Source organism: Delphinapterus leucas, chromosome 21 (assembly GCF_059928025.1).
Source record: "Delphinapterus leucas isolate spDelLeu-1000000601 "Yukka" chromosome 21, BTC_Dleu_Yukka2, whole genome shotgun sequence".
NCBI classification, from domain to species: Eukaryota; Metazoa; Chordata; class Mammalia; order Artiodactyla; family Monodontidae; genus Delphinapterus; species Delphinapterus leucas.
In genome coordinates this window covers 21165770-21183367 of record NC_143149.1, presented here as the reverse complement: position 1 = coordinate 21183367, position 17598 = coordinate 21165770, and the positions used below count along the sequence as shown (strand labels likewise).

The 17598-nt window shown below is 40.0% G+C and overlaps 1 protein-coding gene across 1 annotated transcript in view; it reads right to left on the bottom strand.

The window, feature by feature from the left end:
* The window catches only part of LOC111173576 (uncharacterized), a 118866-nt gene that overhangs the window by 12744 nt on the left and 88524 nt on the right, over positions 1–17598 (bottom strand). Inside the window, exon 4 of the mRNA XM_089903548.1 lies at positions 5097–5204. The gene's annotated coding sequence lies outside the window, so the exon portion shown is untranslated. The remainder of the gene's footprint in view (positions 1–5096; positions 5205–17598) is intronic.

The following is a 17598-nucleotide window of genomic DNA, read 5'->3' as shown; positions in this document are numbered from 1 at the left end:
CATTTAGTTAGCACAACATACTAAAATGTTCTTCTTTTTTCTTTGGATTGAATTTATTACATAATTTTGATTATACTGGTTATCTCAGGCTGGGTAGACGTTCTCTTTGGCAACTATATACCTTTTTAAACAAATAAAAATGAATTATTTATGATGACATAGTTAAGATCATTTAAAAATCAAACTGGAGTAAATGTGGTTCAGGCATCCAAATATGGAGCCGGGTGGCCATCGTGGATTTGGTTTCAGACATGTTTCTGCATTACTGAGAAGCTGAATTGTCTGAACTGTATCAAACTCACGGACACCACCAGTTATTTTCACAACAGTATCTCTAGCAGCTGCCAACCTTATGGTCTCAAGGTCTCCCCTTATAACTATGCAACTATTTCAGACCCCAATCAATCCTTACTTAACAAGCACCCTTCTTTCTTTTTTTTTTTTTTTTTGCGATACGCGGGCCTCTCACTGCTGTGGCCTCTCCCGTTGCGGAGCACAGGCTCTGGACGCGCAGGCTCAGCGGCCATGGCTCGCGGGCCCAGCCACTCCGCGGCATGTGGGATCCTCCTGGACCGGGACACGAACCCGTGTCCCCTGCATCGGCAGGCGGACCCTCAACCACTGCGCCACCAAGGAAGCCCTTAACAAGCACCCTTATTTCTTGCCAGCTCCAATCCTAATTCTTGACAAACATCTTATGTAACTTTGCGGTTTAGGCTGTTTATTATTTACGTCGACATTTATAATGTGTAATTGTTTTGGTATACAGAATCTTAAAAAACATGAGAATAGAGGGAGATTGAGATTTTAAGAAGAGATTCTTAGTAATTAAAATGTTGACAAAAGGGTAGATTTAAAAGGTATGTACTGATCATATGACCCCCTTTTAATGAACATAGACAGAACAAGACAGTCTCCCAAATACTTGGTTCTATTTCTGCTTAAAACCATTACTTGACTTAAACGCATTTTCACTATGACCTTCTAGAATTTCCTGAACAATGTTCCGCGGTTTAATGTAAATGTAGTTGGCTGACTGATTCCTTTCACACTTCAGAATGTCCTGTGTCGTTTTAACGATTATGTGGAGCGTGTGTTCTCAGCGCTACAAGTATGCGGAGCCAAAACACTAGAGAGAATAATTTATATATTTAGGCAAAACCTCAGAGGGGGCAGAATGCTTTCATGATATAAGGCTTAAAGTAAGACAAAGCCTGGGAGGGCAGAATCACCATTCCTGGAAGATCTCAAACCCCGAATCAGAATACTCTACACAAGGAGACTCTGATGTTCTAGTACATTTATTGAAGCAATCTGCCCTGGTTTATGGTGTGATAATCCCACGTGATTTCCCACACTGTCCTCGAATCCCTGAGAAAATCAATAGAAACTACATCCCTGACTCTTCTTAGCTGCTTTCTATCACTTTCCCTAAACTTGAATTTAATATGATCTTATGTATCATACATTTTTTTCTTAGAGTCGAATAGGTCCTTATAACAGAGCATTTTTCACTCCCTGGGAAAGAGGTTCCCAAGGGCCAGAGTATGTTTTCCCTTTTATCCAGAGACTCAACAATAAGCAGCTCCTCATCTTTACTCTTTCCAATAACTTGTCTTAAAATCAGTTCATTTCCTTTAAAGGAGGGGATATCACATAACATTCCCTGTTGGAGGGCATATGCAGTGAGAAAAACCACTTCCCTAAGTGATTCTTTCTAAATGTACGCCTTTTTATAAGGTATAACATACATACATACTAGCATTAAGGGTTCAGCTCAATGACATTTTATGTAGTGAACCCATTTTTGGGGCCACAACTAGAAAAAGAAATCAAAGTTTGTCAGCACCCCAGAAGTCCCTCTAAGGCCACCTCCAAGTCACTCCCAACCCTACCCTACCCCAGAAAATAAACAGTTTTCTGACTTCTATCACTATAGATTACTTTGTCCGATTTCAGACAGTATACACTCATTTGTACCTGGCTTAGCATTCTGTTTGTTGAGTCTGCTGAAGCAGTGATTGGTTCATTTTTATTGCTGACTCATACTCTGTGGTATGAAAAGGTAATAATTTATTTTTCCATTCTATCTTGGATGGACCTTTGCATTGTTTCTAACATTTAACCCTTTAAGAATACTGCTGCAATAAAAATTGTTGTGCATGTCTTTTGGAGAACACATGTACATATTTCTGTGGATATACATCAAGAAGTGTAGTTCCTAGGTCAAAAACAGTGGTGGGCTGGAGCAGTCTTGTACCGGCTTATAAGAGCCCACAGTTAAATCTTCAGGAAATTTGCAATCCAGTTGTTAAACATAGACATTATTAAAAATTGTTATATAAACTTACAATTAAATAACTTATTTAAAAAATAATAAATACTCAAAACCTTTCATATCCTTATTTTTCTTTTACTACATTTTGCTATTATTTGTTCTCTCAATATTATTTGCATTTATTGTGTCTATATGGTAGAAATATAATGGTGTGCTACTATGTATCTCTTCTCAAATCTGCATTCAAGAGCATCATGTAAGTAGCATTACACTGGTTTTGGTGGTAGTAAGTATACCATGGAAATTGGCAATTACTAAAAATCGGGACTTGACTTAGTGTTTTGTTTATCACCAAGACTTACAAAGATGGAGAAAATATTAATAATGCAGATTAAGTGTACATGTGTATCGTACTGGTAGCCATTACATTGTAAGTAGCATAAAAAATTGAGAAAATATTTTTGAATATTTGAAAACTATTATTCAATTCAGCAAACAATTGTTCCTGTTATCAACAAGTGAGTGAAGTTCCCAAACATGTCTTTTTGGCTTCACTTTTGTCTTACTTGTGAATATAAACAAAAATATCAATCAACATTTATGTTGGAAATCCACTTGGAGAATGTTAAATATTCATCAGAAAACCACTGGTCAGAAGGTATAATTATGTTCAGTTTTAGTAGAAAAGGCCAAACAGTTTTCTGATTTATACTCCCATCAGCAATACATGAGAGTTTCACTTGCTCCTCATGTACACTAATATTTTGTTGCAAGTATTTTTTTTCTTTTAATTCTGGTCATTCTGATTCATCTGAAATCACGATGTTTTTATTTGCATTTCCTAATGATGTTGAGCATCTTGTCAATGTTAATTGGCCAAATCCCTTTAGGAAGTGTCTATTTTTATATCTTTTGTGCATTTTCCTGTTGAGTTGGCTGTGTTTTTCTTATTGCTTTGCATAAGTTCCTTACATAGTCTTTGTCAGATATACATCTTATATCTGATGTCTTATATAACCATTTGTAGTATGACTTTTCCTTCCCTTAATGGTGCTTTTTAGATCTTAATTTTAATGTAGTCCCATTTATCAATCTTTCCCTCTATGGTTTTGGTGTATCATTAAAAAAAATATTTGCCTACACCAAGGTCATGAAAATACTCTCTTAGGTTACCTTTTAAAAGCTTTACTGTTCTTTCGTGTTTAGATCTATAGTGTCCCTGGAGTTGATTTTTGTAGGTGGTGTAAGATGAGGATTTAAATTATTTCTTTTCTACAAAGGTATCCAAATTCCATCTGATTTTTCCGTATGGACACCCATATACCATTTGTTCAAAATACCATCTTACCCTTTTGCAGTGTAGAATAACTGGTCATAAACTGAACAACTGTACATGTGTATGTCTCTTTCGGGCTCTGTTCTGTTCCATTGGTTTATTTGCCTTTCCATGTACGAAGACCACAGTGTTTAAAATAAGTCTTGATATAAGGTTGTGTTAAGTCCTGTAACTTTGTTCTTCCTCAAGATTGTCTTGCTTACTCTTGGCTCTTTAATTGTCATAAAATTTTAGGGTTAGCTATTTCTCAACTTGAGATAGGGATCAAAGGGGAGGGGATATCACATACATAATATGTTGATGTATACATCGTGTGAAGAAGTCTCTTCTGATTTTGATGACGCATTAGGTTTGTGAGCTACATCATTAGAATGACTTGGGCAGCAAATAATAGAAAACGTCACACCAACTGGTTTAAATGTTAAAGAACTTTGTTGTCTCACTTAACAAGAATCTATTCAAGGGAATATGGCTCCATTCGTGGTATGATCAGTATCTCTGGGTCAACTTCTGTATGATTCTGCCTTCCTTGTGTTCTGGTTTTATCTTCAGGCTAAGAGATGTCCATGAGCAACAATGGCCAAAGGAAGGAGCAGTTTCTTCTTCGTGTCTTTCTCAGGACAAAAAGTCCCCCAACCAGAATTCCCCTCTTGCCTCATTGGCCAGAATTATATCCCATGTCTTTGCCTAAATCAGTTACTAGTTAAGAGAATGGGACCACCATGACTGACTTAGATAGACCTCAGACTAGGCTTATTTCTCATTAGGTACATGTTCTTGCTGAAGTGGGTGTCTATCTGAACAAAAACAGAGTGGAGAAAGTAGTGGTAGGTAAGCATATAATAATTTCTGCTACAATTTCCCTTCAGTTACTCAATATCCAAACACATTCTATTTCTTCTATCTTCACTTCCAAAGATAATCATTACTGTGTAAATTAACGTAATTGCTTTCTTAGATGAAAATAACCCAGTGTATTTTTCAGTTAATACGTCCAGCTCTTACCAGATTCTTCACTTCCCAGAAGGACCAGAATTCTATAAATCCTCTGACCCTCCAGTACCTCTCTGTAGCCATCTCTATGCAAATGTAAACAGCAAATCTCACTGCAGTTAGCTGGGCATTTTGAAATTCTCTTTGTCTCTCTCCATTTGACATCTGCACTGACCCAAGGTCCCTTATGTCAGTAGAGCTGGGCATCATTGAGCCTTTTAAGCACATTTTCCTGACTCTTTCCAAGGCATGGACATTCAATGATTATGAAAGTTTCATTATTGCTGCTCAGTTTCTGCTTATACATGAGATCTCTTATGATTCCAGTTAATAAAAGATATCATGGCAGAACAGGAATAACAAAAGCATTTTATCACAGGATTGAGCCTTCTGATCTTGAGAGACAATGCTTCCCTATTTGACTAGTCACCACAGGAAACCGGAAAAACCGAACCTGGAAGAGGCCTCCAGGAAACCAGAAATACTCACTGGGCCTCGGAGGACTGAGCAGATGCTGTGCTGACACCATGATTTTGATCAACAGGTACAAGCAATGTCATGCTCTGATCTCATCCCAGCAACTCTGCTCCGGACTTGCTGAGAGAGAGGGAAAGAAGGGGTAAAGAGAAGCTCAGGAACTGTCTGAAAGTCACGTGCTTACTCAGCCCCATTTCCTGTACATCTTCCTCTGAATCATAGATTGATGAGGGCCAGGTACTGGAGAATATGGTAAACAGGAAGGGAGATTTATAGCTAACACACAAACTTCATACATACCCCGTCAGCTGAGTTCAAAGTCATTAATTTCAGTTGAATTTGATTACAATTTATTGAGTTACTCCAAAGCAGATAGATCTGTGTCTAAGCATCTTATTTTTAGTAACTTTTTTTTTTTTTTGCGGTATGCGGGCCTCTCACTGCTGTGGCCTCTCCCGTTGCGGAGCACAGGCTCCGGACGCGCAGGCTCAGCGGCCATGGCTCACGGGCCCAGCCGCTCCGCAGCATGTGGGATCCTCTGGGACCGGGGTGCGAACCCGCGCCCCCCCCGCATCGGCAGGCAGACTCTCAACCACCGCGCCACCAGGGAACACCCCTAGTGACATATTTTTAACTGTTGGTACAACTTCTGGGAAAGTCATGTAACCAATCTGAGGCTCGAGACTAGGAATAACTAATAGCTATTCAGGACAGTTGGTTAATAGTAACTGATGCAGTATACATGACACCTGGCACACGGTAGACAATCAGTGCTAGGTGATGTTGACTCTGTCTTCCTGATTACCGATAAGGATGGTGCATGCATGACAACAATAAAACAAAGAGCTCTGGCAGACTCAGTTCTCATAGCCACAAACGGTGTTAAGTACAAGAAAAAAAATCTGGAACCTCTCCAAGTAACTGACAGCACAACACGACATAATGGAAAACAACTGCCAAGTGAAATCACAAATCATGCAAAATGCTCTGACAAAAGTGATCTTGAAGCAACTGCTCAAAGAATACACATATCTATTGATAACATTTGTTAGGTCGGTATAAAATATGCTATTTGTACTTCTAACGGAAGGATCATGTGAGTTGGATCACAGGAATGTATGTCAATTGCTCTCTGAAAACACTGCCATCGCACTGCAGTAGTACTTAGTATTATTTCTGAAAGACCCCAACCAACCATGAGTGTTAGCACCGTACATCAATCTTCCCAGGACCTGATAGTCTCTGGATTAACCACACTCTAAGTTTTGAGCTGAGAGAACAAACACAATACAAAGAGCTAAAAGCAACCATAAATCTTTCTGGGTCAGCCAACTTGATATCAGTGCTATTCAGGCCCCCTCTTCAAAATTTTGCTTTTATTGAGATAAAATTCACCTAACATATTTTGAGCATTTTAAAGTATACAATTCAATGGCTTTTAGTATATTCCCAACATTGTACAACCATCACCACTGTCACACTCCAGAATATTTCCATCATCCTCCAAAAGAAACCTCTCTTTTAAAGTGAACATACTTTTGGAGGGGAAATCTATAAAGTCCAGCACTAACATTTATATATTTTCAGATTTCTTTTCTTTTCTTTAATTATTATTATTTTTTTGGCTGTGCTGTACCGCTTGTGGGATCTTAGTTCCCCAACCACGGATGGAACCCAGGCACTCAGCAGTGAAAATGCAGAGTCTTAACCACTGGACCGCCAGGGAATTCCCTCAGATTTCTTTTAATTCCAAAATACAATAAAAACTTTAATGTACTAGGGAAAAGGGGTCACTTGAAACAGGGAGAGAGAAATACTCTAGCATATTGTAAGTATCAATAATCCATTATTCCTGCTTCCAATGATTTCTGCCTCCTTGTAGCCACACCCTGTGTGATTTTCTCCCACATCCTATCAGGATTGGTCCAAGAGGCCAATAGAATACTGCAGAAGTGATGCTATGTCGTTTCCAAGGTAGGTTATAAAAGACGTCGCGGTTTTGCCTTGCTCTACCTCTCAGATCTCTCTCTCCGGGGGAAGCCAGCTGCCATGTCATGAAGACGCTCAAGCAGCCTATAGAGCAGCTCACCTATCAGGGAACTGAAGCCTCCTGCCAACAGCCATGGCAGGCAGCCACCCTGGAAGCAGGTCATCCGGCCCCGTCAAGCCTTCAGGTGACTACAGCCCTGACCAACACCTAGAATAGAGCCTCCGGAGAGACCCTGAGCCAGAAACATCCAACTCAGCTGCTTCTGGATTCCTGAGACTTAGAAACTACGTGTGATCATAAAGGTTTGTAGTTTTACACTGCTAAGTTTTGAGGTAACTTGTTAACGGAGTAACAGATAACTACTATAGTGGTGTTAGTGTAATGATTCAGCAAAGCTGCCAGCAGGAGAAGACGGAGTACGTGTGAAACGCATGGAAATACAATCAATGCACAAACCCTTTAACTGGCACTCAGCTTAGGCAGGTCGGACTGCAACTTCCTTTAAGGAGTCCTTTCCCTGCCACCAGGTGCCCTGTTGCAACCTTTTTTCCCAATCAAAAATAGTCCTTGTTCAAATAAAACCTAACTCATACAGAAATCAACAGAGAGTCCCACACGGTGTGATTTTTTTCTGGACTCCATTTATGCCTAGAGATGGAGGACTTTTATCCCCTCAATCTCTGTTAGGATGGAGCTGAGAGAAGGCTGAAATAAATGCTTTCCAGAAGGGCCTTCCAATTTTTCTGTGTCTATTTTTACTGGATTTTGTCTTTTTTGAAAGAGGTAAAACAAACAAAATGAAACAATTTAAAGTAAATGCAAATAAAATGGCAAACCACTTTAGAATAACTAGGGGGTCAAGGAAGAGAAGTTTGAAAATGTTAAATCAGGTATTAATACCTTCATCATTTAAAAATTTTCTGGAAAAGGACTGGTTTCTCCTCCCCTGCTTAAAAATTTACTCAGACCCTCTATTCTTTTGAGTTGTGTAAACCACTCTACAGTGTTTTGTCTTGGAACCAAAATATGTTCATATAATTCAAACCTCCAGTCTGTTCAGATCTTGTTGAAACTTCTTTGCTTTGCTAACTCCTAGTAAAGTAAATGTACTTTTAGAGTTTGGGCCACAGACTTCAGCCATCTTTGACTAGAGGTTTTTGCCTGATACCATTAATTTCTGTCACCTTGTCAACAAGTTACCAGAGGTGGGGTTAATTTTCTCTTTGCAGGAATGTGACCCAGAAATGTGTTTAATGATCCTGGGTTCTGGTTTTCTTGGATTCGCAGTGGCTCTTAGATTGCAACTCTGAGAATATGTCAGATGACGTCCAGTTATCAGCAGTTGGGAACCCAAATAAGCTCATCTCCTGTTTCATCAAATAAAAACAAGACATAGATGCATTTTGTTAATTGGGTGAGAAGGTTCAGACATTGGGTCCATGGGCCCACTGGTTTTTAAAACAGGCCAAAAAAGGTAATTAAGACACTGCTTTGGGCTCTCAGAATCAGGTGTTTAGACAAAAACGATAAGGTCTTTGAGCCAGACCCCTTATCTGCATCCTTCTTGTTTATTTCTATTGGTCTTTTTGGACTGTCCTTTGTTGGTGAGCTTACTTATTAACTAAAAAAATTTTTTGTTGCTTATACTTTGACTATTTCAATGATAAAGAGAAGTCCAGAAACAATATAATGGAAGTCTGTGTATGCAACATCAAGATTGAACAAATGTTAAAATTTAGATTCTGTTTTTTGGAGAAAGAACATATTTTAGACCAAGTCAAGACTCTACCCCTGTGGTGGACAGGCCGTGGGGTTATACCCAGTGACCCACACTCTTGTATAGGCCCCTCCCCAGAACCTGTGACTTGTTTCTAATTAATAGAATGTGGCAAAGATGATGAGATGTCCCTCTCTTGACCAGGTTATGCTATATGGCAAAGGCTAAGGGATTTTGTATATGTGATTAAAATCCCTAATCAGTGGACTTCAAGTTTACTGAAAGGGAGATTACCCTGTTTGGGCCTCACCTAATGAGGGGGTACCTTAAAAGGGGATCTGGGGATCAGAGACTTGTAAAGACAGAGAACCTCTCTCTTTATCGCTGGCTTTGAAAAAACAAGTTTCCGTGAATTCCACAGCTGCAAGAAATTGAATTATGCCAATAACCAGACGGAGCTTGGAAGCAGATTCTTTTCTAGTTGAGCTTCCTAATGAGAACACGGTCTGGTTGACACTTTGATTTAAGCCTTGGCGAGACCCTGCTCAGAGACCCCAGCAAAAAGCCTTGCCTGGACTTCTAACCTACAGAGACTGTAAGACAGTAAGTGGGTATTAGTTTAAGCCATTCACCTTGTGGTGATTGTTATTCAGAAATAAAAAACTAATACAAGCCCTGATCTCATTCCTCTACCTCCTTCCCCATAGGTAACCACACGAAATGATGTTCAGCTTTACTAGAAGGAAAGGAGCTACAAATTTAAACAATGAGGTGCTATTTCATACTCTTTGAGTTGACAAAAATCAAAATGCCTGACAACCCCAAATGTTGGAGTCATAGGAAGTTTCATACACTGGAAATGCAAATGAAAATTGGTAGAGCCATTTCAGAGAGAAATTTTATGATGCTTATGTGACAAAAATTAACTTTTAACAGGTTTTCATACTTTTTACTACATATATTTTGCATAGGTTTTAATATATAGTATCCATAAAGAATATTTGCTATTTTTGTGTGTTTTAAATTTTACATAAGTAGCATACTTTTGCAACTTGATTTTTTAATTCCGTATTATGTCATCAAGATTCATCTATTTTTATACATATATTCTTTTTAATTCAGTAAAATATTCTGTTATATTACAATACCACAGCTTATCCATTCCTCAAACTATACTGGGGCAAACACACCTGTTTTCATCTTAGGAACAGTTTCCCTAGAGAATACACCTAAAAGTGAAAATTTTAAGTAAAGCTGAGCGTCACTTCGTATGTTTTTGGTCATTCTGGTTTCTTCTTTGTTAAATGCCTGTTCATGTTTTTTACCCATTTTCCTGCAGGGTAGTTATTATTTCCCTTGTTGACTTATACGACATGTCTGTATATTCTGGCTCTCAATCGTTCACCAGTTATTTGCATTCCAGATGTCTTATTAATTTATTCCCTTTCAAAAATATATTTACAGTGAACCTTGGTTTTCTCAACGGCAAAATGTGGATTATACCATGTAACTCACAGATAAATGAGATGATACGCATGCAAGTTTTGGTTCCAGTGCCACGGACACTTTATGTTCAGTAGATGTGAGTTTCCTCAATCTCCCCTTTAAGGAACTTCTGAATCTAGGAATAAGGCAGTGCCTAAGAGAATGCACTGGAGTTGCACTGAGGTCTTGTTGAATCCCAGTGTCACCACTTGCTAGCCTTGCCATCTTGGACCACACTGCTTTAAGCTGTCTAAGCCTCAGTTTGCTCATGTGTAAAATACAGATCATAATGCTTGCTTTATAAAACCATTGCAGGAATAAAGTTCTATCTTGCACACTGCCTATAACACAGTGAGCCTTCCAAACAACAGTAACTGCTATTATTATTATCATTATTGTTAGGGAAGATGAGAATGACACAGAAATAACAAACATGCGCTAGAATATGATAAAGGCTCTCTATGAAAGACACTAGCTAACTGGTATCAGAAGGCAGAGGTGAAGGAGAGATTACACCTAGCCAGGGGCTGACGGAAATTCAGGGAACGTTTCACAGTGGAAATGTCATTTAAATGCATCTGGGAAGAAGGGTGGGTGGCATATAAATAGTCAAACTCGAGGAGAAAGAAAATTTTGCAAGTAAAATAAAAAAAAATGCAGGGGTATTAAGCAAAAAAACCAAACAAACTCCCTAGTATTCCAGTTGTGTAGAAGTGTGGGATAATGTGAGAGGTGCTGTCGACATCCTGGAAAGGAAGGTTAAGACCAGATCAATGGAAGCTCTTCGATGGCTTAGGACTTTGAAGTTAGATGGTGATAAAAGAGCATTTAATCTTTGAAGATATCAAAGTACATTGTGCACGAAATAGATCCCATTCCCTAAAAAGGGCCCCCTCTGTGTAACTACGGAGTGCTCTGGGCTATGGGATCACACTTGTCACGCAGGTGTCAGTCACACAGGTGTCAGTGGGTGAGTGCCCGGAGGTGGCGGTGGGTAGGACTGGGGATGGTGCCTGTGACTGAGGTAAAGGAACCCAGCAGGTATGTTAGTGGAAACAGGCACTGGGTCAGTGGCCTATGGAATCCAGCTTGGAGCTGCTCGATTATTCCCATCGAGCATACTAGGAATCAACAAGGTACGAATGTTTTCTCTCTTAGATGGGATCAGTTCGTAAAGAGGACCCAGAAAAGGCAAAGTACACAGCCTTTTCACAGGCATTCCTTACGGGTCCAGATAACAGTTTCATGCACATTTTTTTAAAAAATGTGGGTGAAACACATTTACCTTCAGAAAGTTTTGTTTTGGACAGAATGCGCACCACTTATTTTCCATTTAAATGATAGAATTTGGTTGTATCAAAATATATTGGAGGGCTTCCCTGGTGGCGCAGTGGTTGAGAGTCCGCCTGCCGATGCAGGGGACATGGGTTCGTGCCCCAGTCCGGGAAGATCCCACATGCCGCGGAGCGCTGGACCCGTGAGCCATGGCCGCGGAGCGTGCGCGTCCGGAGCCTGTGCTCCGCAATGGGAGAGGCCACAACAGTGAGAGGCCCGCATACCGCAAAAAAAAAAAAAAAAAAAAAAAAATATATATATATATATATATATTGGAATTACAGTGATCTTTGTTTCTTGTGTTTTATCTAGATTTTTTTTTCCAGTTTACTATCACATGATCATTAACTGTAAAAGATGTTTTGGTCTTATTTACATGAGGAATCTAAAGTAGTCAAACTCAAAGGAGCAGAGGGTAGAATGGTGGTTGCCGGGCACCAGGGGGTGGGGGGAGACAGAAAAGGGGAGGTATTAGGCAAAAAGTACAAAGTTTTAATTATATAAGATGAATACATCTTAGAGACCTATTGTACAGCATAGAGCCTACAGTTAAAAATACTGTACTATATATTAAAAATTTTGCTAAGAGGGCAGATGTTATGTTAAATGTTCTATCATACAGAAAAAAACAATACGTACAGAGGGTGGAAGGAAACTTTTGGAGGTGATGGATATGTTTATGATACAGATTGTAGTGATGGCTTCACTGGTATATACTTATCTTCAAACTCATCAAGTTGTATATATTAAATATGTATAGATTTTTGTATGTCAATCATACCTTCATAAAGTGGTTTAAAAATGCTTTTTTCTTATATTATTGTTTTCTTAACAACTGAACATTCCAAAACCTATTTATTTATTCATAAGACAACTGACTTTCAAAAGATAACTAGATACAGCTGCAAAACTCTACACATTCAAATTATGAGTCTCAGGTTAGAACCATTCCTATTTTTTTAAGCAAGTTCTAGGCTTCAGCGTGGTGAATGATTTTTTTTCAACCAGAAAATGATGAGTAGTTCTACTAGCAAAACCATTAGGGAATCATGTCACAAGAAATGTTTATCTCTTCACCTCCATCACCCATCAGAAAAAAATCCAAAGACATTTCTAAAGGAAAGATGGAGAGCGTTTACAATGAAGTTACCATATTGCTGTTCTTGGTCTAAAACAATTCTGCTGGTGTTGACTGCCCAGAGGGCCTAGATGGAGCTGAAATGATCTTTGTGAGACCAGCAATTTTTCTTCATTTTCTGCCAGGACTTTTGTAGCATCTGGCAAGAAGTAAGTAAACAGCAGGTGTGTTTACCATTATCAATTTATTTTTGAGAGCCATTTCTTAAGCATTTCAATCTTTCCTCTCATTCTAACCTAACTGGTAGAGAGCATGAGAAGCGTTCTGAAACAAGGTCATTGTAATAAAAGTTTATTTATCTGGGACTTTATAAACACAATAATTAATTAATCTGAATACCCCATTCTCATTTAAGCCAGAAAATAAAGAAGTATGAAACTTATGAGCTAATAGCTAGCTTTTAATTCTTTATCTCAAAAGACTTTTCAGCTGGATGTTTTGTGAAAAAGTTATCTCTCTTTTACAAAAAGCGAAATGGGTCTCTGAGAAGTTACTTGCCTTCTGATAGTATAGATGTGATGGTGGTTCTAAGCAGAGACACAAGTCTTATGACTCTTCATCATGTATATTTGTTGTCTGTCAAATCATGATTTGCAAATGACACTTGAAATGCTATTTTTCATCAAAGGGTTTTATCTTTGTTAATAAATTAATTGAGGCAATTTTTTATATTCCTATCAATTTGGTGTAATTTTCCCCAAGTAGCTGCTCCAGATGGCACACTGGAGACCGGGACACAGGGTATTAAATGTTTTTAGGATATAATGCCATCTCTAATAATACTTTCTTCTAGATAACATGGCCAACTTTTTATTCCTAACACCATCTAGTTAACCAAGAAGGGCATTGCCAGCAGGAGGATTCCCACTTTTCCCTTCAGAATTAGGGCTCTTTCTATACAGACTTCAGTACCTGCAAAAAAAGCTTGGGGGAAAACACAGCCCACACTAGTCAGCAATTTGGGCTTGTTGGTAAAGAAAACATACACTTCTCAACAGTTTCATTTAGAATTAAACTCAAATTATGTTTAAAGGCATTGCTTTGAAGGTAGCGACAAGCTGAATCACTGATATCTTAAGATAAGGTTCCAGGAGGTATAAAGTAAACATTTAGGTCTGGACACTTTCCTCTCATGTTCTGCTTTGTGTTTTGTTTTGTTTTGCCCTCCTTTGGTCCAAGTCCTAAGAATTCAGTTGAGCACAGAACTCTTTTTAAAAAAGTAAGTCTCTGCTCAGATGTGGTTAATAGGCTCATCCCTGCTGTCATTCCCCGGAGCTTACAGAACTGAGATGGCTGATGTGGGCGCGCCATGGGCAGAGTTGCAGAAAGTCTTCTTAGATTGCCTTATGCGAAACTTCTCTAGTACTACTTTCTCTTCTTCCCACGAAATTCAACACTATTAACATCATGCCCTTAAAAAACAGAAAAGAGGCTTGTGGATGGGCATCGTCAACAGAGAAGGAACTGGAATCATTGTTCTTCCCTCGTCTCCCATCCTTGGCCTTGGGCGGTACACTCTCACTGCTGGCAGAAGGAGCTTGTGACAGATGGGATGTTAATAACCACTCTTGGAACATGGCTTGGCTGTGTTGGGGCCCTGTTTTCAGTTTCTTGGCTGCTTGTTTCGGTAAAAGAAGTCTTAGGGACTGAGATGAGCGTAGAAGCATCATGTGAATGAGAAAGGTATGTGCTGCAACAGCCTTAGTCTGTGACCCAAGATAAGACCTTTTACAGACTTTCTCCTTCCCCCATCCGTATCTCTAATGTAATTTAAACAGTCCAACCTAAAAGATGAAACAATCCTTATGGGATTAAATAAAAATTCTCATTTGGATGCAAACGTCCTGTCTCTCCAATCACCGTTCTCTCTGTGTCTTCTCCAAAGATGGTGCTGTTGGTGTAGGGTGGTAGGGGGCGCCACACGACTTCTTGAGTTTGAGGGGAAAGGGGTACTCTGGTCTTATGTTGAATTTGGAGTGTGATCTGGCAACATCTTCTGGCCTCTGGCGTGATGTTGCTTGATCAGCTGCTTCCAAACTTGCTGTCTGGGGCCCAGGAACTCATGGGTCTGTGTTTTGGACAACGTGTCCAGGCGGCAGTAGTCAAGTATCACAACTCTCACAGGTGGGCTCAGCTTCTCTGAATCCTCCACTGCCTGCTGACTCCTGAGCCTCCCTTTTGTCTTCCATGTGGTCCACGCTTAGCCTCTGTGTGGGTCACCCTGCCTTATCCTAGCAGCCCCACGGCAGGTCCACTGGCCCTCGACATGGGAAGGAGAGAAGCCTGGGAAGCTACACTTCAAGCCATTTTTCTCTACCTGACCACATGGTACCTTCAGGTTTACTTGGATGGACTGTTCCTGGTCTGATATGTGACCCAAACAAGCAACAAGACAAGAGCCCATGTACTCAGTTTATATAGCAACTTTCCGAGGGAAGAACCAGGACACATCTATCTGGCCATCTCACTCCTCTCTCCCTTTTTCTCAACTCCTCACGTCCTTTACATAATCATCTCAGGGCTGGAAAAGGGCAGGTTTTCCCCCTCCTCTTCTGCTCTGTCTGCCCCTTCATAAAACTCTAAGCTGAAGAAAAAGATAAACGAATTTAGCTAACCCTTTCTTATGGCAAAAGCCTTGCCTGAAAAGGCTTTGTTTTGCTTCATTTAAGCTACGCTTCTAAAGTTTTTTTTTTAAAGCTCTAAGTGTTTTAGTTCGTTTAGAGTAAACCATAATTTAAATGACAGACACTGAACACTGTCGTTTTGCTGTTGTCACTCGTTTTGTTTTGTGCTCCAAAATGTTACAGAACATCTCCATCTCCCACCCTCCTCCCTACCTGAGTGCCCTTAGGAACAAGGCCATGTGTTAGGAAAGTCAAAAGTAAAAAAGCACATACATAATTGTTAAATTATTCCCCCCATGACATTTATGCCACCCCAAATCTTCACAGAAATATAGCAGAATAGGTTTAGTTTTTGATGCTATTCTCTAGAGGAGGAAACTCAGCTTCACCAAAAACAGATTTCAAACTGAATGAGACTGGCTCCCAAGACCAACCTTCTTTCCTGGGTACCACGCTGCCTTCGACGAATAGCTGGAAGTTTAGATACAGATCAAGAGCCAAGAGTGGAGGTCAGGAAAGAACCATGCAGATGGCATCATCCACACCGACTAAAAGTGCGGGGACAGAGCAGAAACGAATGTGGCTCTCGTCACCACTGTGCCAGGCGATCTTGGGAGCCTGACTGTTCAAGTAAATTCCGAGCCATTCAGTAGAAGACCTGACTGCTTGTTTAATAATAAAAACAGAATCAACAGATGACTTCATTAAAATGGGTTCATTAAATGAGGCTTTGAGGCTCATTCTCTGAATTCTTGATGTCATCTGGGAAGCCCAGAAATCGTTCCATAATCTGGTTCCCGGGGGAGGAAGGATAGATTCTGCTATTTTGACTTCCATATCCCAGGCTGTCTACCAAGTCTCTGCTACTCAGGTAAATGTCCTACGATTTGAGTTCAGAGAATTTAAAGATTAACGGGATATTATCTTGGTAACTAAATGATTCATTTCAAGCCTGCTTCGTTTAAACTTATAAACACACGGCTGTGGCAGAGTTTACTCCATGCACGTTTCATTTCCCCACTCATTTGCATTGATTTTATAAAGAACGGTCATGAACGAACAAGAAAGCCAGAAGAAGAATGAGCTCCCATCCGTAGGCAGGGAGAGGAGGGCATCTCTGTGTGAGTGCGACCTCAGTGGGGGCATTAGAACGTGAGTGGGGTAGGAAGGACACCCTTGGGGGGAGGTGGCCTGGCATGGGGTGTCAGAGCCAGATTGGGTAAGAAGGGTGTCTGTGCAGGGGGTGGGGGCAGCCTGGGGAGTCTGAGCCCTAAGAATACCAGTAGGGAGTCTTCCAGCAGGGACCTGAGGGTGTTGGAGCCCAGGTGTGGTGAGGAAAGCATCCACATGGAGGAGAGGTTCATGACAGCACTCAGAGACTGTTTACATACTGGGGAATCAATCAAATAAGTAAATACGTTAAGGGTAACGGGAGACAGATTTCTCACCGTCACAGGAGGGAGAGAACTGAACAAGCCCAGTGCTGTTGGATTGCAATTGGAAGAATCAGTGTGAACATTTGGTTTTTCAATATACAGAGAGGCAGATAAAGAAATATAAATAGATTTAAATATACACAGAAATCTACATATATTGCCTGGCTGTCCACTGACAGGACCGGGGTGAAGTGATGCCCCAATTACAGTGAGCTAAACACCTAGTACTCAGATCTGGTTTACTCAACACCATTCTCCACAAAAAGGATGTCAAAAGGACACAGGACCAGCTTGACGGGGCTCCCACTGGCCATGTCTGGGACAATCTGTGCTTCCAAATAAATAATCCCACTAGTATATTATAACCTATTGAATAAACTAGAAAACTATGAGTCATACTGATATAAATAAATAAGTAAATTGCACATTTCATAAAGAATGGGGTATTTCTTCTTGAAGTACCTTTGCACAAAATACCCATTAATTACAAGGAGAAAAAGAGTCACCTTGCATTGGAGAGGTCTGGCAGACGACACCTCAGTTAAGTGATCAAAGCAAGCATCACCAATAACGGGACAAATTGAAATGATGTCCCACTGATCAAATGTGGTGAGGAGACTATAGCATCACAACTGAGCTTTCTTTCCAAAGATGCAAAACCTGAATCTAATCATGAGGACGCAACAGATAATCCTCAATTGAGGAATATTTTACAAGGTAGCTTAACTTCAGAAGTGAACATGAACATGTTCAAGTGGTCATGAACATCAAGGAAGTCTGAGGAATAGT